This window comes from Lissotriton vulgaris, chromosome 4_1 (genome assembly GCF_964263255.1).
Source record: "Lissotriton vulgaris chromosome 4_1, aLisVul1.2, whole genome shotgun sequence".
Taxonomy (NCBI): Eukaryota; Metazoa; Chordata; class Amphibia; order Caudata; family Salamandridae; genus Lissotriton; species Lissotriton vulgaris.
The window spans coordinates 1,593,386,545-1,593,407,646 of record NC_141691.1 but is presented as its reverse complement, the minus strand read 5'-3'; the positions used below and the strand labels follow the sequence as shown (position 1 = coordinate 1,593,407,646).

General features: G+C 42.4%; 1 protein-coding gene across 1 annotated transcript in view; it reads left to right on the top strand.

The window, feature by feature from the left end:
• The window catches only part of ARFGEF1 (ARF guanine nucleotide exchange factor 1), a 1,029,389-nt gene that overhangs the window by 441,984 nt on the left and 566,303 nt on the right, over positions 1-21,102 (top strand). The window lies entirely within an intron of this gene.

The window sequence follows — 21,102 nt, the reverse complement described above, 5'->3', positions numbered from 1 at the left end:
AGGCAATGAGATGTTTTGCGGCACTATTTCGTACCTTAGAATTTGAACCCTTGTTAGATAAAGAAACAATCTTATGTATATAACGTAGAAAACTTTTTAAAAAATGTACATGTTGTATTAACAGATTTACATTTTGAAAAAAACGGATTTTGGTTTGGAAAGGAGCACAAATTATGAAGAACTGTAGAGAACAAACTATACATTGTAAATAGGTATGCAGCAGTAACTGTTAAATCTTTTTCTCTCGCTTTACACCTCCCTGGCATGTTACCCTGATTACTTGGAACTACACTATTCTGTTTAACCTGTTTAAATTTGATCTTCTTGAATTCCACCCTCTGTCAATAGCCTGACTAAACCACACTTATGGTCTATATACAAAACTCTAAATAACACTCACGTATTAAAATCACTGGGGCGATTGGTTCTGGTTCTTAATGCATCCACTTTCCTTCATGTTCTTAAATTGTCACTGGGGTTCACCTTTCCACTGATCTCAAATCAGAAACCTAAACTATGAAACTACACTAGCGTCTTTCTATCTCGCACCGTTTACTTTTTCTTTTTCATCTCCATCTCACTGGTATTGGGGTCAAAGGCTAGTTCTTCCAAACCACTTGCGTTCATATATGCATTTCTGATCTCTTACAGCCTTGAAAAAGCGCCGGCGAAAATCGCCACAGGGGGAGAAACACGTGTCGGCTGTTTATGTTTTTATCTAAACTAATAAACAGCAATTTTTCTACACAATATGGACTTTTGACTCTGACTACATTTTGTCCTCCCCAATCTGCCCCACTATGCTAAAGATTGAGCCCCAATAGTTTTTCTCCTTTGATCTTCCTTCCAAGACTGTTGATGTCATCCTGACCGCCAGATGCCCTGTCTCAAAATCTGTGTATGCAGGGGCACTGGAAAAAGTTTGTAGCTCAGTCCGGTATCAGCTAGTTGGATCAGTGGCAGGCAAAACTGTTGCATATATTGTTGTTTGTTTTGTTTTTAGATCAGCACAGTTGAGGGTTAACTGCCAGCCCTTTTGACTTTGTTTACTGGACCAACTGGCCTTGTTCAAATCAAAATTGCTGATGCGTTTCCTAAAGGGTTTGCAACTTGTGTTTCAACCTAAACCCTTTTGTGATGCCACAGTGGGACTTAAATCTAGTTCTAAATTTTCTGATGTGTACCCCTTTTGAACCAATGCACCATTGTCAATTGTGCCTATTCACCCTTAAAAACGGTCTTCCTGGTTGCAACAACATCTGCACTCTGGGTGAGTGAGCTTCAGGCCCTTTAGGTCCAGCCTTCTCGTCTCTCCATTTTTCCAGATAAACTGGTGTTAAGGACTCGAGCCACGTTCCTCCCAAAGTTGGTGATGTCTTTTCTTATTTGACATGCCATCACCCTCCCAACATTCTTTGCTCCACCTCATCCCTCAAAAGAGGAAGAGAGACTTAATTTTTTCACCCCAAGAGAGCTCTCCATTTTTAATTTGATAGTACCAAAGAATATCAGTTAGACAATCAACTGTTTGTGAGATTCTCTGGGGGAAGGGCTAGGTGTGCAGAAACAGACCATTTCTTAGTGGATAGTCTGCTGCATGAAAATCTGCTGCGCAGTGGTTAAGAAGCAGCCCCCAGAAGTTCTAAATCACAAACAAATGATGGACGAAATGCTGAATAAATCATACATTCACCCCCAGTCAAGAGATCTGGGTTAAATCCATTGTTCTTTTGCTCACCACGCCATTCCAGTTTAGAGCCAGCCATATGCAAATCAGTCTTGACCCTGTTCCTTATGGGAACAGTCCAGCTGAAACTGCCAAGCCAGGTCCTCCCTGAACCGGAAAGAAGCATCCTGGGAACGATTTCAGGGTATTACCCCTCATCAACCAGGCTAACTTGAATCCAGTGCACAGTGAGCAAAGGACCCACGCACTTAGGGCGAGAAAGAAAAAGGCACACAAATTTTAAATAGACTATCCACCAGAAAGTACATTACTGAATGTGTTGTGACGGAAAAGTCCCTAGTATGGTGACAGACGTGCACCTCTGTCCTGAATGGCTTAGTTGCATGGATATGTGGACCCTTGGTAATGATTTTTTGTCATAGGCAAAGAAGGATCTTGCATGTGAGCCAGACCTAGGCCTGTATCGGGGTAATGCAACTATGTTAGTTGGAGTAGCGCAACAAGCGCCACTCTCACAGTGATAGAGGCTACTGCCTTTACCAGGAGTTAAGTGACACAAGCACAGTGGTGGCTGCCTGCCGGTTCTGTTTTCAGTAGTAATCGGTAGTGTGAACAGGCCTTTTATACCAGTGTCACTGGAGTGGGGTCTACAGACCCAGTCATAGAAAGACTCTTGGCTGTGTTCTTAATTCACACTTGCCCTGCATGGATTGTCTGTAGCTCCGGGCAGCATGTGATACCTGCATATGGGTGTTGGGATGTATCTGAGCCTGTTAATGCCACATGACATGGAGGCCTGTGGATTCCATTTTAAAACACAAAGTTTATTTGATTCAGTAAAATGTAAATACTTATTCAACTGATGTGAATCAGGATGAAAAACATGATGACGGGCAGAGTGAAACAGTTGAAAAGTTAAAGTATAATACCGTAGTCCAAGACAGCAGTAGAGAAGGAGTTTTTGAAAAACAGGTGTATTTAAAAATTGGGTAACATGCAAAATATTAAAAGACAATTGAAGTGTTTGTTGTAAATGTACTTAACATTTTATTTGCACATTCACAGTTAATAAGCATTTGTTAAAGAAACATTAGCTTGCATTGTTCATATTCTCTAAAAACAACTGTAATAAAAAAACATCAGAAAGGAAAACTAAAGATGGAACAGGAAAAGGAGAATTGTCCAACTTTCTTAAAAAGAAATCAATCAGTCAATGCCAAAGTTGTCACAGCACCATAAACTAATGGTGGTGAGAAACTCTATCAAATTCAATGAGAATTGAGGAATAAAAAAGACAAGCAAATGAAATGTAAATGTAGAGTTAATACAGGATTTACAGTTACTAAAATGAAAGGTATTTAGCTATTCCAGAGGACGTAGAACGGAAAAATCCCGACATCACTCAAGTCTATAACAGTAGATCCACATTTGTGTTGGCAGAAGAGTGAAGTAAAAATGTAAACGTCATAATATCTGTTTATTGTCTAATGGACAAGCATACTGTAAAAATGGCACCTGTTTTAATTACCAATGTATAATTTATCATCCTTGTAGTTGTTTTGCCAGAGGCCTATCATATTGATCCCCTGAAGCTCAAATAAGATCTAATTAATCCAAATCTGTTGTTTACCTATTATAAGTATCTAGTATATACATTCCATCTTTGTTGTTATAAAACATAGCACTGGCAGTAGTACCTAGTGTAATATTCATTTTGTTTTTAAATTAATTTTTTATGAAGCACAAGTGAGCAGGTGTTAGTGTGATGTATTGAGGACAGTTTTTGTGATGGAGCTCACTTAAATATACGCAGTTAAAGTAAGAATACAAATTCACAAACTCATAAGGGAGCATATATACTTAGAAATATCATCTTAATAATAATGATAGCAGCAGGAAAGAGTGACATAGATTAGTATTTTTAATGGGATTGATGAGGTGTTAAAGGCGAAGTTAGAGGTAGGCAAGAATAGCAATCGTTCTGGGATAGAAAGCAGAAGGGAATGGGCGAGGCAAAGTCAAACAAAGGAGGTGTTGCTGTGCTCAAGTGGGTTAAACTAATTCTCCAGTAATCAATCAATCAGTCAATTAATCAGTAGATTTGTAGAGTGGTACTTGTCACCCATGAGAGAATCCAGGCGCTGGCAGGGGCAAGTTGATTAGCCAAATAAACAGTTCTTCAGGGACTTTGGGTACTCTGTAAGAGATGGGGAGGTCCGTAGATGAAAGGGTAGCTCGTTACATTTAATTGCTGCTAGGTAGAAGGAGTGACCTCCGCATCTGCAATGTCGGATGAGGGGGTGAGGGTTAGAGAAAGGGAAATGGAGCGCAGGTGTCTGGTGGTCTGATGGAAGTTCAGGCTGTAGTTTAAGTATGCAGGTCTGCAGTTGTGTAGGGCCTTGAATGTATGGGTCGGGAGCTTGAACTGGCATCTTTTCTGTACAAGGAGCCAGTGGAGATCCCTGAGGTAGGTGGTGATGTGGGTGTGTCTAGGGAGATCTAGGATTAGTCTGGCTGCGGCGTTCAATATGGTCTGTAGTCGTCGGAGGAGTGGAGCTGCGATCCCTGTGTAGAGAGCGTTGCTGCATTCCAGTCAGCTGGTGATGAGGACCTGGGTGATGGTCCATCTTGAGCTTTCAGGGTAGCCATTTGAATATCTTATGAAGGATGCAGCAAATGAATAGGCAGGAGGAGGAGACTGAGTTGACCTGACTCATCATGGTTAGCCTGTTGTCCAGAATGATGCCTATCATTGGGGGGTAGGAGTAGTTCCAAGTTATGAGGGCCATCAGGATGTGTCTCATGGGGAGCTTTTGTTTCCGAAACACAGTACCTCTTACTTGTCCGTGTGGAGCCTCAGGCAGTTGTTGTACATCCAGGTGGTGATGTCTGTCATGCAGTTGTGGAAGTTTGTCTTGGTGCTATTGTGTCTTTGGAGTATGAGTTGCGTGTTGTCAGCGAGGATTTGTTGTTGAGTCAGTGAGTTTTGGCGATGCTAGCTAGAAATATAAGTGTTGTAGGGGGTGGGGCTGAGTGAGGATCCTTTGGGTACTCCACAGAGGATTTCCTTGGGTTTGGAGGTGAAGGGGGAAAGGCAGAATTTTGGTTTCTTCAGGTGAGGAAAGAGGCGATTCATCTCAGAATGGCTCCTTGAATGCCTATGTTGTGTAGCCTTGTGATAAGTGTGTGGTGGGAGACTGTATCGAAGGCTGCTGAGAGGTCTAGTAGGATCAGAGCTGTTATCTCTCCTCGGTTGAGTAGGGCTAGATGAAGTTTGTAACCGTGATGAGAGCTGTTTCGGTACTTTGGTTTATTGTGTTGTGAGTAATTTGTAGAGCGTGCGGCTACTCTGAGGAGTGTCCCGGCGCTAAGAGGGCCCCCCTTGCAAAGAGAGACAATAAGCACTCACAATCCTGCACAACTTAATTACTGATGGAACAGCCAGGTCTTAAGTTGGCTTCTAAAGCTAAGAAGCTCTCGTTCGTGTCTGAGGGAGAGAGGCAGCAAGTTCCATAGTCTTCCCACTACCACCTGGAAGGAGCGTCCCCCTTCCTGGTCCGAAAGAATTAGGCACCAATAACATATGTTGGGCCAATGACCTCAGAGTCCTGGCTGGGATATAAGGTGTCATTCTCTTTCTGATGTACTGAGCCCCACTGTTATGAAGAGCCTTAAAGGCCAGCACAAGAGACTTAAAATCAATCCTATTTTTCACTGAGAGCCAGTGTAAGGTTTTCAAATGACTCTCCATGTGAGTCCTAGGCCCTACCAAAGAGATCGCTCTGGTTGCCACATTTTGAACAACCTGTAGGCGGCTCAATAAATAATTTGGAATGCCCAGGTATAAAACATTGGCATAATCCAGCCTTGACATAATCTAGGCTTGGACTACTGTCTTCCTATGGGACGGTGGCAGCAGTGGTAGGAAGTTCCTCATCATTTTTAGGAGTCTAAAACACGTGCCGGCCACAGATTGAACCTGCGACTTCATGGAAAGATCTGAATCAAACATGACTCCCAGATTTTTCACAGTGGTGACAGGGCTGGATGGAAAAGGCTGATCCTGGGGCCACCAATTCCGCCATTCATCACCAGGGGTATGTCCAAAAAAGATAATTTCAGTTTTGGTGGAATTGCATGACAGTTGGTTTTGTCGAAACCATTCAAACACTTTGGTCAGGCATCGATGTATTAGGTTTTCGTTTAGTGGCTCATACTTTTCATACGTGAACAACAGTTGGGAATCATCGGCATAAGTTATAACTTTTGCCCCATGTTTCCCTGCTAGGGGTGCCAATGGTACCATATAAATATTAACTATGGTTGCTGCGGAATCTGGATTCGGAAGAGTCGAGTAGGAGATTCGGTTCCAGATGTGAGGAGAGTTGTTGGTGATGGCTTTTTCTAATACTATGGCCAGCAATGGGAGTAGTGAGGTTGGTCAGAAATTGTTGAGTTCACTGGGGTCTACCAATGGTTTCTTTAGTAGGACATTGGCTGCCGCGTGTTTAATTCCTCAGGGAAGGTTGCCGTAGCAATTGAGCTGTTGAACAAGGTGGCGAGTACGTGGCTGATTCTGGCTTCGCCTAGGTTGAAGATGTGGTGAGGGCATGGGTTGATTGGGGCCCCTGAATGGACCGAGTTCATGATGGAGGCGATGTACTGTGAGGCGAGCTGCCTCCATTTGTTTAGATGAATTTCTGTGGTGGTAGCTGGGTCGTTATGGTGCTTGAAGAAGTCGCTTGGGTTGGGGTTTGAAGGTTCTGTAGTTGTTGCCGATCTTGTAGTGGAGGAAGTTTTCAAGGTTGCTTCAGCGTTCCTGTGAGGAGGTAATGTTTGTTGGAGCTGAGGGGTTCGAGACTGAGTCCTTCAAGAGGGGAATTCCATGGTGCAAGGGATGTTCCAGAGGAAAGTTCATTTGTGGCTACCTGGTGTTTGAGTTTTTTGTCACAAGTTCAAAAGTGTCTATTTTAAGAGCTCCTTAGTTCTAAAAGAGACTTTTGAAGAGTTATGAAGGCTTTCTGATTATTGTCTGTGGAGGACTTTAAAGATATGCATTCTTGCCCCTACGGGCAGCCAGTGCATATATCTGAGGACTGGTGTAATGTAGTTGTTTTTTTCGGGGCCAGTTGCTAGCATGGCTGCAGAGTGGAGGATCGCTTTGATGGGATTCAAGGTTGACTTCGGACGCACCTGTTAAGGTGGCATTCCTGAAGTTAGTGCAAGAAACTACAAACACTTGTACGACCGCTCTAAAGTCTGGTGGTGGTTGTCCTTTTTTCAAAGGCTGCAGCTTAATTTCAACAATTTTCACCATTTGGTTTATGTGCAGTGACATGGTTACTTCAGGTTCAAGCCAGAAACCGGGAGATTTTACTTCAGATGCTGTTGAAGGATTTCATCTGACTAATTGAAGTTCAGCTAGACAATTTACATAGTTAATTTTGTTATTTTGCCTGTACAAAGTGATTAATTAATTGTTATCTGTTTTTCAGTCTCAGGAACTTTGAGGATGTCTGTAAGAAAAATTGGGGTATAAGTTGAGGGGAAGTGGTACCCACCTCAAATGATAACCACAGTCCTTGTCAGCGTTACTAAATAAACCTGAGCTCAACCCGCTGGTAGCTATGGTACTGAGCAGATCGACTTAACTTAGAGGCAATGTGTATAGGATTAATGCAGCGTTTAAACAGTAATAAAATCAAAATGTAAAACAATAAAAATCCTTCCAAAATTTGAAAAATAGAGAACATTTAATAAACAAAATGACACAACAATGACAAAATTCTAATACGGGGAACCTGAGTTATGAATTTTGAAAGTTTTAAATCGAACTAGTGCCTATAAGCCCAAAGTGCCAATGAAAGTCAGTGGTCACAGTAGAACAGGACATAGACACAATTTGGCTATGACCACAATGGAGTAGGGGGCAGATACACTAACCATGTGAGTTCTGGTCAAAGATTTTACCTTCTGACTTTAGTCCTTTAGTCCTTCATGTCCCAATCCACTACAGACATACTCTTTTAAAGCTCCCCTGAACTCCCTGTGAGAGGCACTTATAGATTCACAGGGTGGCTGGCAGAGACCAACAGGGTTGTCGAGTCCTGGTCCAGTGCCACTAGACAGCTGGGCAGTTTCAGGAAAAGACCTCTTGTAGCTTGGTGTGTCACTATAGCTTCAACAGTAGGTCAGCCTTATGACCTTGGAGTCCATTTCTGGATACAAGTGAGAGAACAGGTCTAGTACTTGAAGGAAGCTGGCTCTGTATATACTATACCAAAGTAAGGTATAGTTTGCACAGAGTCAAGTGGATCCCCAAAGGCTTACAGAGGTTAACGTAGATAATATCTCGCTCCAACCCTAGCTGTTATAGACCAATCTCCCTGATCGACAATACCCTAAAAATTCTTGGGAGAATCCTGTTTAACAAAATCAGGACTTGGGCCGAGGAGAAACATATTTTAAATCCCTGCCAACTAGGTTTCAGAAGTAAAGTGGGCACTGTCGAACAGTGCCTCAACCTCATTTTAATCATCGGTAAATACAATGTGGCACAGAAATCCCCTATTTATTTGGCATTCATGGACTTAACATCCGCCTTTGATTTTGTAAATAGATCACATCTCCGGTCTATCCTTTTAAAATATGGGTTGGATGAAGTTTTAGTTCAATTTTTAGCGTATTTACATAGGGACCTAAAGGCACGAGTGCAGATTGGTAAAAACAGGGAGGTGACTGAGGACATAAATATTGGCAGGGGAGTTAGGCAGGGGTGCGTATTGGCCTCACTGCTATTTATTTTATATAATAGTGAATTGCATAACTCCCTTGCTAAGCTTACAAATGACGTCCCTAAGATTAATGGCAGCACTCTCCCCGCTTTACTATATGCAGAAGATGCGGTCTTAATGGGCTGCACCCCAAATGCACTACGCACTTTCATTAAGGGTTTTGTTGATTTTATGGCTATTTTAGACCTTCGTACACATTTAAAAAAATCTTTTTTAATGGCTTGTGGCCCAAAGAAACATTCTATTTTTACCATAGGGAATAAATGTTTACAAAGCACCTGCACTTTTCCCTATTTGGGCATGGTATTCGCAGCTAACGTCCTGTGGACCACTCATGTTTCCCACAGTAGAAGCAAATTTGCTAAGGCTATTAATTCTGTACTGTCATTAACCCAATCAAGAAAGGCTGTGGTAGTATTACCCATCATTAAAATTTTTAAATTACAATGTATCCCAGTGGCAACCTACGGGGCAGAGGTTTGGGGATACTCGGGCTGCAAGGGTATTCAAACCGAGGAGAACAGATTCTGTAGAAAATTGTTAGGAGCGCCGATTACTGCCTCTAAGTATGTTTGTCAAGGGGAGCTGAACTTGACATACATAGAAGATTTCATCAGAGCCCGGCCAACCATTTTTTTGGCTCAAAGTATGGCAGAATCCTGCGGCAACACGAACACAAAGCATAATCTCAGATTGTCTCAATTGTGACAAGGGGATGGATATACCTTGGCTGTACGAGAAAGGCTGTCTAGTGTAAATCTTGTATACACAACAAAAGAACAATGCCACTACTGATACTTGATTTTAAACAAATTAATTACCAATGTAAAGACCACAGTTCAATACATGTATGTGCTAGTGAATAGCAATTTATTTCGAAATTTATTTTTTGTTTAAGCACACTTTTTAGATTAATGCTGCAGTTCGAAAACAAAAAGATATATAAGAACAATTGAGTTAAGGACACAAAAGTGGGATAAAAACCTCATGCATACCATCACTCATAATTTGCCAGGCATTTCACATTCAAACCTCTTACATTCAAACATTCAAACAGTGTACTCAGCACAAACTGGAGGGAAAGTAAACCAGTTGGTGAGGTACTAAGTCTGCTATACAAATCCAAAAACTTTCCTATAATTCTAAACAATACTCTACAAACAAATGCTATTCAAATCATAAAATTCAAATCATAATCAATAACATTGGAGTGTAAAGACAACAGTCAAGATGCAAAACCATTAAGCTCCCAGACGCAAAAAGCAGACCAACAGGCCTACGCGTTTCGAATCCTCAATGTTCTCATCAGGGCCAATAAGCTCTGTAAAAAAGGGAGAGAGAGATATGTGTCTAATGTCTAATGTCAAGAAATCAAGAATCATAGAGAGCGCTACTACACATTGGTACCCGGCCAGCTTACCAATTAGTCCTTTAACCAACAAAGGTCCAGTTTACAGGGTTAGTCACCTGCAGAAAAGGTGAGGGAAAAGAAAAAAGAAGGGGGGGCAGGGTTTAGTCAAACAAGCACTCTTTAACACCCTGACCTTTGACGCAAAGAAATGCGGGGGCATGTCTACGCAGGTGGCTTACCTGGAGGTAAGAGCACCAAATGCTACATTCGCTGGTATGAAATCCTCAGCTTGGTACATAGAATCTGGCGTGTTTGCGAACCTGTAGGGACAAGCATGATGGCTGTAAGCATAGTACTTTGCAACGTCAATGGTGAAAAAGGAAGGAAAAAACGACATCTTCTCACCAAACTAGTTTGATGGCGATCGTGTTGAAAGGGGCTGTGGAGAGCCGATTGATCAGGCGTGGTCCAATTCGTGGTCACCAGGGCATCGCGCTGGGCGACAAAAGAAAGGGGACAAAAGAACGGTGTTAGCGAAATCCGGGCGGCAAGTCTAAGAGCTGAAAGGGGGGTTTGGCAAAGCTCGTTAAATCGGTGGCTAAACACTTACCGGTAACGATACCGGGAGAGCGTCCGACTCCGTGATTCAATCTGGATCGGTCGTAATGCGCAGGTGCAGGCGCGGTCATTCCTGGGTAATGTAGTCACCATCCCGATCAAGACTCTGGACACTGCGCGTGCGTTTGCTTGTGCGCTGGGATTGTGGGTGATGTAGCCCCTATGGATGGCGCTAAAAATGGGACTCTATGCTGCGATGTGAGGAAGCGGTTGGAATGCAAAACCTCTAATGTGGCGAACACATGAATTAGTTAATCATTATTGGCCATAGAGCTGATCATTCTGCTATAGGGAGTGAAACCTAGTCAGGGAACAGGGGTGGACGTTGGTGAAAAATGCTCGGGGGCACACTCTGGGAAGTGAAGCTCAGGTGAAGGATAGGCTATTATCAAGTAACTAAGGGCAGGCTTCAGGACTACTTAAACCTAAAAGATAGGGTGGGCTGGCAGGTCTATGCTGGGGATCCAAATGAGTCAGGGTATCTATAATTTATAGATCTCGGATAATCGTTAAGGCCTGATACTGCCGTATCAAACTTGACGATCAAAAGTGGCTATCCTGTCAAGGGTCCAATATCTTCCCACATCGAAGGCCTCTTGTCCCTGTCCTGGGAGCAATCACATATATCATTCACATCCATTGAAGTGCTCCTCCTCCTGCTTCAACACCCTCTGCATGCTCCGTAAGATCTACAGATGGATTCCGACCGATACAAGAAAGACAGTCACCCAGGCCCTCGTCTGCAGCAGACTCGACTACGGAAACGCACTCTACGTGGGAGCCCTGACCAAGCTCCTCAATCGACTACAACGCATCCAAAACGCCTCGGCATGACTGATCTTCGATGTTCCACGACACGGCCACATCACCCCCCACCTGAGAAACCTGCACTGGCTCCCCTTCAACAAGAGGATATCCTTCAAGCTCCTCATCCACGCACACAAGGCACTCCACAAGACCGGCCCAGCCTACCTCAACAGACGGCTCTCCTTCTACAGCCCCAACTGCCAGCTTCGCTCCGCCGACCTCTCACTCGCCACCGTCCCGCGCATCCGAAGAACAACCACCGGCGGGAGATCCTTCTCCCACCTCGCCGCCAAAACATGGTACACCCTCCCACTGAGCCTACGACAGACCCAAGACCTGCTGACCTTCAGGAGGAACACTAAAGACCTGGCTGTTCGATCAGTAGCGACCCCCCCAGCGCCTTGAGACCCTCGCGGGTATGTCGTGCGCTTAACAAATGACTGATTGATTGAATTACTGGATAGCAAAAGGGAGAGCGAAAACTGCAGATTTAGCTTCCAGGAACTTTAAGAATGGCAAAGGTGACTTTTTAAAAATCATCTTTCCAAAATGTTTATTAATAATAAGCTTTTCATAAAGCCCAAGAATGAAATTTGTAGTGGTTTCCTAAGCAGAGATAACATTGATCAAACTTGATATTGGATCTCAGTGCTTTTCTGTGGAATAGCCAACTCTGCTACAGTGAAATTAGCTTTGAGGTGCTAGTCGCTGAAGGACATATTTAACATTAACCTTTACATGTCCTACTTTCAAATACCATTTATCGTGCCTTAAGGGCCAGGATGGCTTACTAAGGAGAGACTTATAAACATTTAGAAGGAGGGATTAAGATCTGTCAAAAGGGGTTATTTTGACTGGTCAAACTTGCAATTTAAACCTGCACAGCCAGGCTACTGGTGGCAGGCCTGCAGTCCTGTCTGCATTGTCACTGCAGTGGGTGTCCAATGAGTGCTCCAGTTCACTGTTTTCATTGAACTTAGCTGCACTGAGTATACTTTGGGCACTATATACTAGGGACTTAAAGGTGAGTAATATATGTCAAATAGGGGTATGCCAATTTAACCATGTTGAAAGGAGGAGCACAAGTATTTTACCACTGTTTAGCAGGAGTAAAGTGGAGAGTTCTATAGCTAGTACATTTAAAGTTCAGCGAAAAAGCAAAAACAAAAAATCGTGGTGACCCTGCAGAAATGACAAATTTCCAATAACATCCAGTGCTTACATGTTGTGAAATGGGAAATTTCAGATAGATTTGAGTATCATCTGTAAATTGGTGGATTGTGATACCTTCCTCCTCATTCAGAATTCTCAGTAGTTCCATATAAACAATGATCGGGGTTGGAGCTAGGATGAATCCTTAGGAACACACAAATGATAGGGGAGGGGTGAGAAGCTGTGGATTTCGCTTGCCAAATGAGAGGTGAGCCGATAGAGGAACATTTCTCTTAAGTTCAGGAAATCTTCTTTCATGCCTTTGTTGTGGTTGATGTACAGAAAATACTCAGACCTCGGTGTTAGATTAATAATGCCCCTTGCTAAGTAAAGAATTTATTTAATGCCTGTAAGGCTATCCGGCCGAGTCGTGGAGTTGATGTTGAAGATCTCCATAATGTGAATTTTATGGCACAGCACAGAGGATAATATATTATGCATACCTCTTTATTGCCACCCACACAGCAGCAACTAGAACTTTACATTAAAATAGGAATCTTAACAACATTTCATTCAAGTACTAAATCCATAACCACAGCAGCCATCTTCCTTCTTTGTTGCTGCTTACGCACAGACAGAAGTACTCTGCTTGAATTTTAATCTTAATTTATAAATGTTAAGAATTTGATATATTTCATACTGGTTTTAATAAAAAAATTAGATTAAAAGGGAAACCAGAGATTTTGTTTGGTTAAGGTATTTTAAATAGATATCGTTCGGGAAATTTAGTAATGTAAGCATTTATTATCACCTAAAATTAGAAATTATATAGTAGGAGAAGCATTTAGGAAATTTGGTTTTTGCTCTTACAGTGCAAGTTTAAATATTTATGAACAACGTGGTAATGCGTAACGGGATCAGGTAACAGTTGATTCTTTGAATTAAAAAACTCTTTGCGATCAGTGCATGCAGTAAAATAAAGAGGATGCATGCTGGAAATATCAAGCGCGAACATCGTGCTGCAAAGGAGGACTTACTGTTGTTGTGCTATGGATGAGCAGATTTGCCGAATGCGTCATCTGCTCGGGACATCTGGGGAGGTGTGCTTTGAATAACACATGCCGGACAGAATTTGGACAGTTCAGCTCTCCGTATGCATCTTAATGAAGCTGGCGGCCATTTAGCTTTGTTTTAGTTACCATAAATATGCAGAGAAATTCGGCAGGCATATTTTAAGAAACTTTTTTTTTCTGAGGAATCCCCACATCGGAGGCAGTCGGAGAGGTAGTGAGGAAATAGGACTCTGGAATTTGTTGTTTTAGTAAGGCAAATAAAGATTGGCTGTGTAATTAGCAGTTTTTCAGAGGTTAGAATGGAAGAGAGTATAGGTATAGAGCAGGGCTTTAAGTGGGGAAAAAAAACTGGGTGTGCTCTAAAAGGGGAGGGGCAAACCTCTTAAAGGAGTGTGGGCTATCCAAGTAGGGCGTGGGCTAAATCAAGATAACTAGCATTGTGTGCTTCAGAAAATCCCCTCCAATTATCCTACCTTCGGAAAACACACTCTTTAAAGAATTTCCCTTCCTCCTACAACGTGGCTCATGTAGCATGATGTCTCAACTTCTCAGTAGTGAGCAATATGAGCATGCGCACATCGATGTGCATGCTCTCACTGCAGTCCAAAAAAGAAAACTGACTACCTTTGCGAGGGCCGAAAATAGAGCCCAATAGAGACCCGTTTCGAGGCCCCCTGAAAATAACTGCCAGTGCTCAGACGCGGCCCACTTAAAGCCCTGCATCCATCCATCCTAAGCACTGCTCCATCCAACCATCTTTCAATTCATCTATACATTCCTACCTACATACATACATCTGTCCCTATACTTATCCTAAGCATCTATCAGCCCACTCGCCTATGGTAAGCACTGTGCCATCCATCCAGCCATTCGCCTATATATCCATACATACATCTGTCCCAGAACCAATACTAAGCATCTATCAGCCCACCCGTCTATCCTGAGTTCTGGTCCATGCAGCCATTCATCCTTCCATCCATCCACACATCCATCCATCTAGCTATCCATCCATCCACCTGCCCTTTATTTCACTATCCGTCCTTATTTCCGCGCACCCTCCGCCCTTGATCCTAATTATCGCGTATTATACTCATCCACTCAGCCTGTTAAGGGGCCGAAAAGACTGTCGACAGGCCGATGTTTCTGATAAAGAGCAAGAAAGCTTTGAGTTGCTCTTTGTAGACCATATTTCACCACCCTTCTCTGGTGGTGTTTAAACAAAAGTTGATCCAGCGAAAGAAATGTAAAGCAGCTTTTCAGTGTAAGACGTTAATTTAGAAACATAACGTTTTGTCCATTTGTATATAGGAACACTGCTTTAAACTGCCCGTAACTGACAGATACTGAGTACCTGAGTTCTTACATTTGAGAGAGTATACCAGACAGCTAATTTGGGGTGGTGAGAACATGCACCTTATATTTCCATGTGAAGCACAGTATAGGAAAATAAAGGTAATTCCAAAGCTACTATCTTCATTTTAAAGAGAGGGTGTGAGAACTAAGTGAGCCAGCCAAATTATGTATTTTCGTAGCACTAAAGCAAGACACTGAAAGATCAGAGCAGGGTCGTGCTGGAGTTGGCTGCCTGTGGTCGTCTCCAGAGGCGCAACCAGAGCAAAATTTCGGGAGAGGCTCATTCTTTCAGCAATACGCAGAGTGGGGATGTAGGTGCTCTAAAAAGGGGTGAAGAAGAACAGAGACTCATTTACAAGCAAATGGTCTTTTTAAGACCTGTGAAGTACTCTGGTGCGGCTCTGTGTGCGCACCCGGGATGCTGTCTCAGGGAATCAGGGCAAGGGGCGTTGCATGCCTGGTGGTCTCTCTGCTAATCACCCCACGATGATCTTGCTCCTGTGCTGCAAAAAAAAAAGGGAAATCCTGAGAGAAAATGGATCTCTTTAAAGGATTTCCCTTCTCCTACAACGCAACTCACCTGGCATGATGTCTCCACTTCTCAGTAGTGAGCAATGTGCATGCTCTCACAGTCTCGCTGCAGTCCAATAAAAAATAAAAAACAACGGACTACCTTTGTGAGGCCCGAAAATAGAGCCCCATAGAGACCCGTTTCGAGGCCCCCAAAAATAAACTGCCGGTGCTCAGACCCCCACGGACCCGCCCCCCCCCCCCCCCCCCCGCCACACACACACACACTTAAAGCTTTGGTATAGAGGAAAAGTTTGAACAAAATAGTTACAGGAGTGTTGTTAATAAGGCTTTTACAGCATTGGCAAGTCAATTAGGTAAAAAGTTAGATGATTGTGTGGGAAAAATATTACTAGCGATGGGAGGAAAAAGAAATAGAACTGAGGATGATGAACTTTGGTCAGTGGAGGAGGTTGATGTCAAAGCAAGTGGGTCAAATGAGGGTAGTAAGGTAGAGTGATTAGGCGTCCTGGACTGTCTGGGACAGTCCTGATTTTTCACCAGCTGCCCCAGAAGATTTCGACAATTTTGGATCAAGTCACAGTTTTTAGAGGGGGTCGACTGAAACCAGTGAGAGGCACATTTTGGGTGTACTAAAACCGTGCTATTAGGCAGCTGTTATAAGTAAACAATTTAATTAACAGGTAGGATACTGATTTTAGAAACTACATTTTTTTTCTTTCTTAGTGCCTCTTCCGTGTTTCTATGTTGATAGCAGCTGTCATTCGGCACTGCTCCATTGATGTAAAATTGTAGTACTCCTTCTATTTTTGTAAAAGGTCTCGGTTTTTGTTTCTCAAGATCTGGTCACCCTATTGTAAGGGGACCCAAAAAAAGAAACATTTAGTTGGCAATAGGGAAAGAGATCCTACATTGAAAGGACATGATGGTATCCAGGGAAAAAATAAACGGGTAACTCATTTGGAGTTGGAGGATAAGGCTATAAAGGTCACAAAAAGGTTCACAAAGCGTTGACTTGTGACAAGTTATCTTGTAGTGGTGACGTGGAGCAACCCTGTTTGTAGTACTATGCAACGCTCACGGAGCGTGCGTAGTTTGCTCTACTACGCTCTACACGAATTGCACGTAGCATAGTGCAAAAACGCGTAGCAGGCATTTTTTGCTTGCTCGCGGTCCGAGCAAAATCAACATCCTGGCGAGACTTTTTACTCGTTCGCGATCAACAACATCAAGTTGCCGATCGCGAGCGTGGAAAATAAACCTCCTGGCAAGATTCTCAACGCGGGGAGGTCAGGTTTCTCATTGCGACTGGTCGCGTGTGCTTATGACCGCTCGCGATGAGAAACTACCAGTCCGCGTTGAGAAAGCTGCAGCTCGAGTACAAATCTACTCGAGTGGCAGAAAAAGACTGCTTGCACTGTGCAGGATGACGTTTGCATTGGTTGCACAGTGCAGACAAGCATCCAGCACTGTGCAATCAGTGCGAACAGCATTTTCCCTACTGCACCATGCAGTTTGCGTAGCATGCGTAGTGCGAAGTGCACTTTGCGTAGCGCCACTACCCAAACTACACCCATGGTTAAAGTGGAGATAAGTTGTGTCTCAGATTTGGAGGACATTTCTCAAGATGAGGTAAACCAAGAAGGCAGAGGAGACTATTTGACATTAAAAATGTGAAGGATCCTTTGGGTGATTTTATGTTTTGGGTTAGGCGTGAAATGCCTAAAGAAATAAGGAATCAGTTACGATCTGAATGGCCAAGACCATCATTAGCAAATTATGTTGCTTACACTCCAGAACTGGACCCTAACATGATGGCATTTTTAAACAAATCTGGGTGTGACCCTAGAAAAGGAACGCATAAGGGCTTAAAAGGTTGTCAGGGCTGTTAGATGTGCTTGCACCCTTAACAAACATATTTAATATATAAGAAAGCATATTTGAAGGAAACAAATATGATTGTCCCGGAGTTGCACCAATGGGTGCAGAGGGCAGTTTGCTTGTTGGGTAATTTCAATGCAGCCGTATGTGTAGAACGGAGGAAAAGCATCCTCATGAAAATAGATCAAAAACTGGCTGTACTGGCAAGTAGAGAGTCGGAGCAGGAGGCCAACTGTATGCTCTCTGGAGAAGAATTTGTAAAAGAAAGGGAAGATATGGTGGGACCTTTAATTCCATTCAAAACATCCTAAAAGGATATTAGGAAGGTTTTTAGAGGGCCTAGAGATTGCGAGGTCAATTTTCTTGCTGAGGATTTGGAATCATGTGAGCTTCCTTTTCGCACGGTTATAGACCCTCCGGATTTTAGTCTGTAGGATTTTATCCTCAAATGCAGAGAGGAAGTTCTAAAGATGACACAAAGGCTAGAGAACAACAAGGTATGTCTGGAAAGAGACCCTCTGTGTACCCCAATAAAGCTGCGTGGCAGACTCGCCCACTTTTTAAAAAGATGGAAGGAAATTACAGAAAACCCATGGGTTTTAGAAACCGTTCTGGTTTATCATACAGACTTTGTAAGAGTACCAGTACAAGTAGAAAGGCAGAGGGCTTTATAGTTTACAAAAGATTAAACGAAATTGGTAAGTCATGAAGTGAAGGAGCTTTCAAGGAAGGGAGTTATTGAGAGCTCTCTGAGAGATTCAGGCAGGTTTGTCAGCAATACATTGTTGGTGGAGGAAAAGCAGAAGAGAATGAGACCAGTGATAAATTTAAAAAGAATTGAATGATTGGGTGCAATACAATCATATCAAGATGGAAGGTATACATTTACTGAGGAACCTTTTAAGGAAAGGAGATTGACTGACTCATCTGGATTTAAAAGATGCATGTATGACAGTCCCTGTATGTCAGGAGCACAGGGATTTTCTGAGGTTTCAGTTAGAAGGAGTGATGTGGAGGTTCAGTGGCCTCCCATTTGGGTTGACGTCAGCTCCATTGTGTTTCACAAAAGCGATAAGACCAATTATGGGTTGGCTGAGGTCGAGAGTTGTCTGCTTAGTAATTTACCTGGACAACACTCTTATCATGGCAGAGAGCAATAAACTGGTGCAGGAGCAGATGGACCTAACAGTTGGTGTATTCGAAAGTCTATGTTTCATAGTGAACAGGAAGAAATCCTGTTTGTAGTCAAATCAGGAGATGGGATTTTTAGGCTCTGAGATTTGGACATTGGAATATATGTTGAAGTTGACAGCGGAAAAGATTAAGAAAATTCGCTGAGAGGTCAGGAGAACGTTGAAGGGCAGCTTGGTTTCGTTTGGCAGATTCTGAGAATTTTGGGTTTGTTTATTTTCCCAGCAGCTTTACATTAACCAGCATTGCAAAGGTTGAAGGTAAAGTATTTTAGCAGAGGGATGAGGTATTCCCAAAGGATTAGATAGATGTTTGAATTAACTGATCACCTTGTAGCAGCTAGCAACTTCAGTGCCTTGACACCCCCACAGGTGATTTGCATCGCTTTATAAATTCTGATGGATTGATTGAGATGTGGATACGTAAGTAGAATTAGAGTGGTGAATAAAATATCTAGAGGCATAGAATGAGAAAGCTATTTTGGTGAGGCTTCCGACATAGTAATAGAATCAGATGCCAGTCTTCAAGGTTGGGGGGAGAGATGTTGTTCAATAGCAACAGGGGGGAAGTGATCTTTAGAGGGGAAAATATATAAATATCATCTGCATGGAGTTGTTAGCAGGATCATTTACTGTGAGGAGTATTGTCAAGGACGTGCAAGATGATGTGTATCGTTAAAGATAGACAATGTGTCTACGGTAAGATGTGTGAACAGGTTAAGAGGTCCAAGATCGAAGACACTAGCAGACTCAGCAAAAGATTTTGGCATTTTTGTCTATGCCAGAATTTCATGGTGCAAGCTACATTCCAGGGTTGAGCAATGCAGTGGCATATTGGAATCTGAGGGATTCCAAAGATTGGATGTTAAACAGGGAAATGTTCAAGGCTTCGGAGAACTGATGGGGTCCATTCATGATGGATTTGTTCGTGAGATTAAATGCTTAAGCAGTAGTAAGTAGTAGTAAAATCATATCTTTATTTAGACTTTAGTCTTTTAAAGAAATTCTTGGTACACAATATATTATTAAAATACAGCACAAACACTTGATATAAAATACAGATATAAAATACAATAAAAACAGAACTCATCCAGCAAATAAAAAAAAAAATATATATATACACACACACACACACTCTCTCTTGCTCTCTCTCTGTCTCTCTCTCTCTCTCTTTTTCTCGTTCTCTCTCTTTCTCTCTCTGTCTCTCTCTTTCTCAGAATAAGTTAAAAGTAGAACTCCAGCCAGGTTAATGGATTTTTCTCAGATTGACTATAAAAAGGTATCGACAGACAACAAAAATGGCTCCATCGCACACGTCACATCAAGAAATCTCATGTCAATAAATAATTTAATGGCTTGTCCCTAATACCATAATTTATACAAATGGATTTGAGCAGATTAAATGCTCAAATTCAGCAGTTTTACAGTTGGAAGTCGGACCCGGAGGCAGGGGCGGTAGATGTGTTCCTGCAGCATTGGGGAAGAGCACCCAATTAATTACATTTAACTGCCATTTCTCATGAATCAGAGAGTAATTGTGAAGGTGAGGCGAGATTAGGCAGAATTAGTGTTGTTTGCATCTTTTTGGCCATCCCAGGTGTGGTTTCCAGAGGTCATGGATTTGTTGATAGATGATCCAGTGCTTCTACCAAGATATTCAAAACTGTTATTGAATCCTTTGGGGAGTGTCACGAACTGGTGCCACAGCGTCAATTGCAAGTTAATGGGATGAATGATTTCAGGAGAGTTTGGCAAGTGTCAGGGTTATCATCAGAGGCAACAAAGCTTAATAAGGATTCGTAGGCCCCAGGAACAACAAAGGCTCACAAATTGGCATGAAGGAGATGGGTACATTGCTGTTTTGAGAGGGATCTGGATCCCATCTCAGCATCTGTGGTAAGTGTGGTCAATTTTGTGACAGAGATATTTTTAGATGGTTGTTCATATAATTCAGTGAATTTAAACAAGTCATCAATTTCAGCAGGCCATGAGTTAGTGAACAGTTTACCTATTGGTCAACACAATGTAGTAAAAAATGATTGATAAGAAGTGTACGCTTCTGGTACCTCCTGGCCCATGGTATTCATCTCTTTGGGATGTTGATTTGGTTTGAAAGAGTTGGCAAATTGGAGTGAGGCTGAGCTTTTGAATTTCGACAATTATCACTAAAGTTGGCTATGCTAATTTGTTTAATTTCTTTTTGAAGAATTTCGGGTTTTAGGGTTATGGAGTTTTCTTTAAGGAGTTAGCTACCGGAGGGAGTGTGTTTCTATATTAGGAAAAGAACTAAGACCGTGTCCAGAACTATTTATTTACTCTAACATGGAGGAACATAGTAGGTTAAGTGTAGTAAGATGTCTGAAAGAATATGAGAACAGGACTGAAGTGTAAGGGGTCAAGGAGATTCACAATTATTGCTTTCATTCCAGTATCCTTATAAGCCTGTCACAGTAAAGCTAGGTGGGTTAAAGAGGTCATGAAAAAAGCAGGAATTGATATTTCTAAATTTGGGGCATATTCAGCAAAAGGTGCTGTGGCTTCTAAAGCGTTGTTGGTAAAAATAAGTTTAGGAAGTATTCTAGCTGTGGCACATTAGGCAACAGATTCTGTTTTTAGAAAGTATTATTTTAAAACCGTGAAGGGCACTGTGAACATGCATAATATT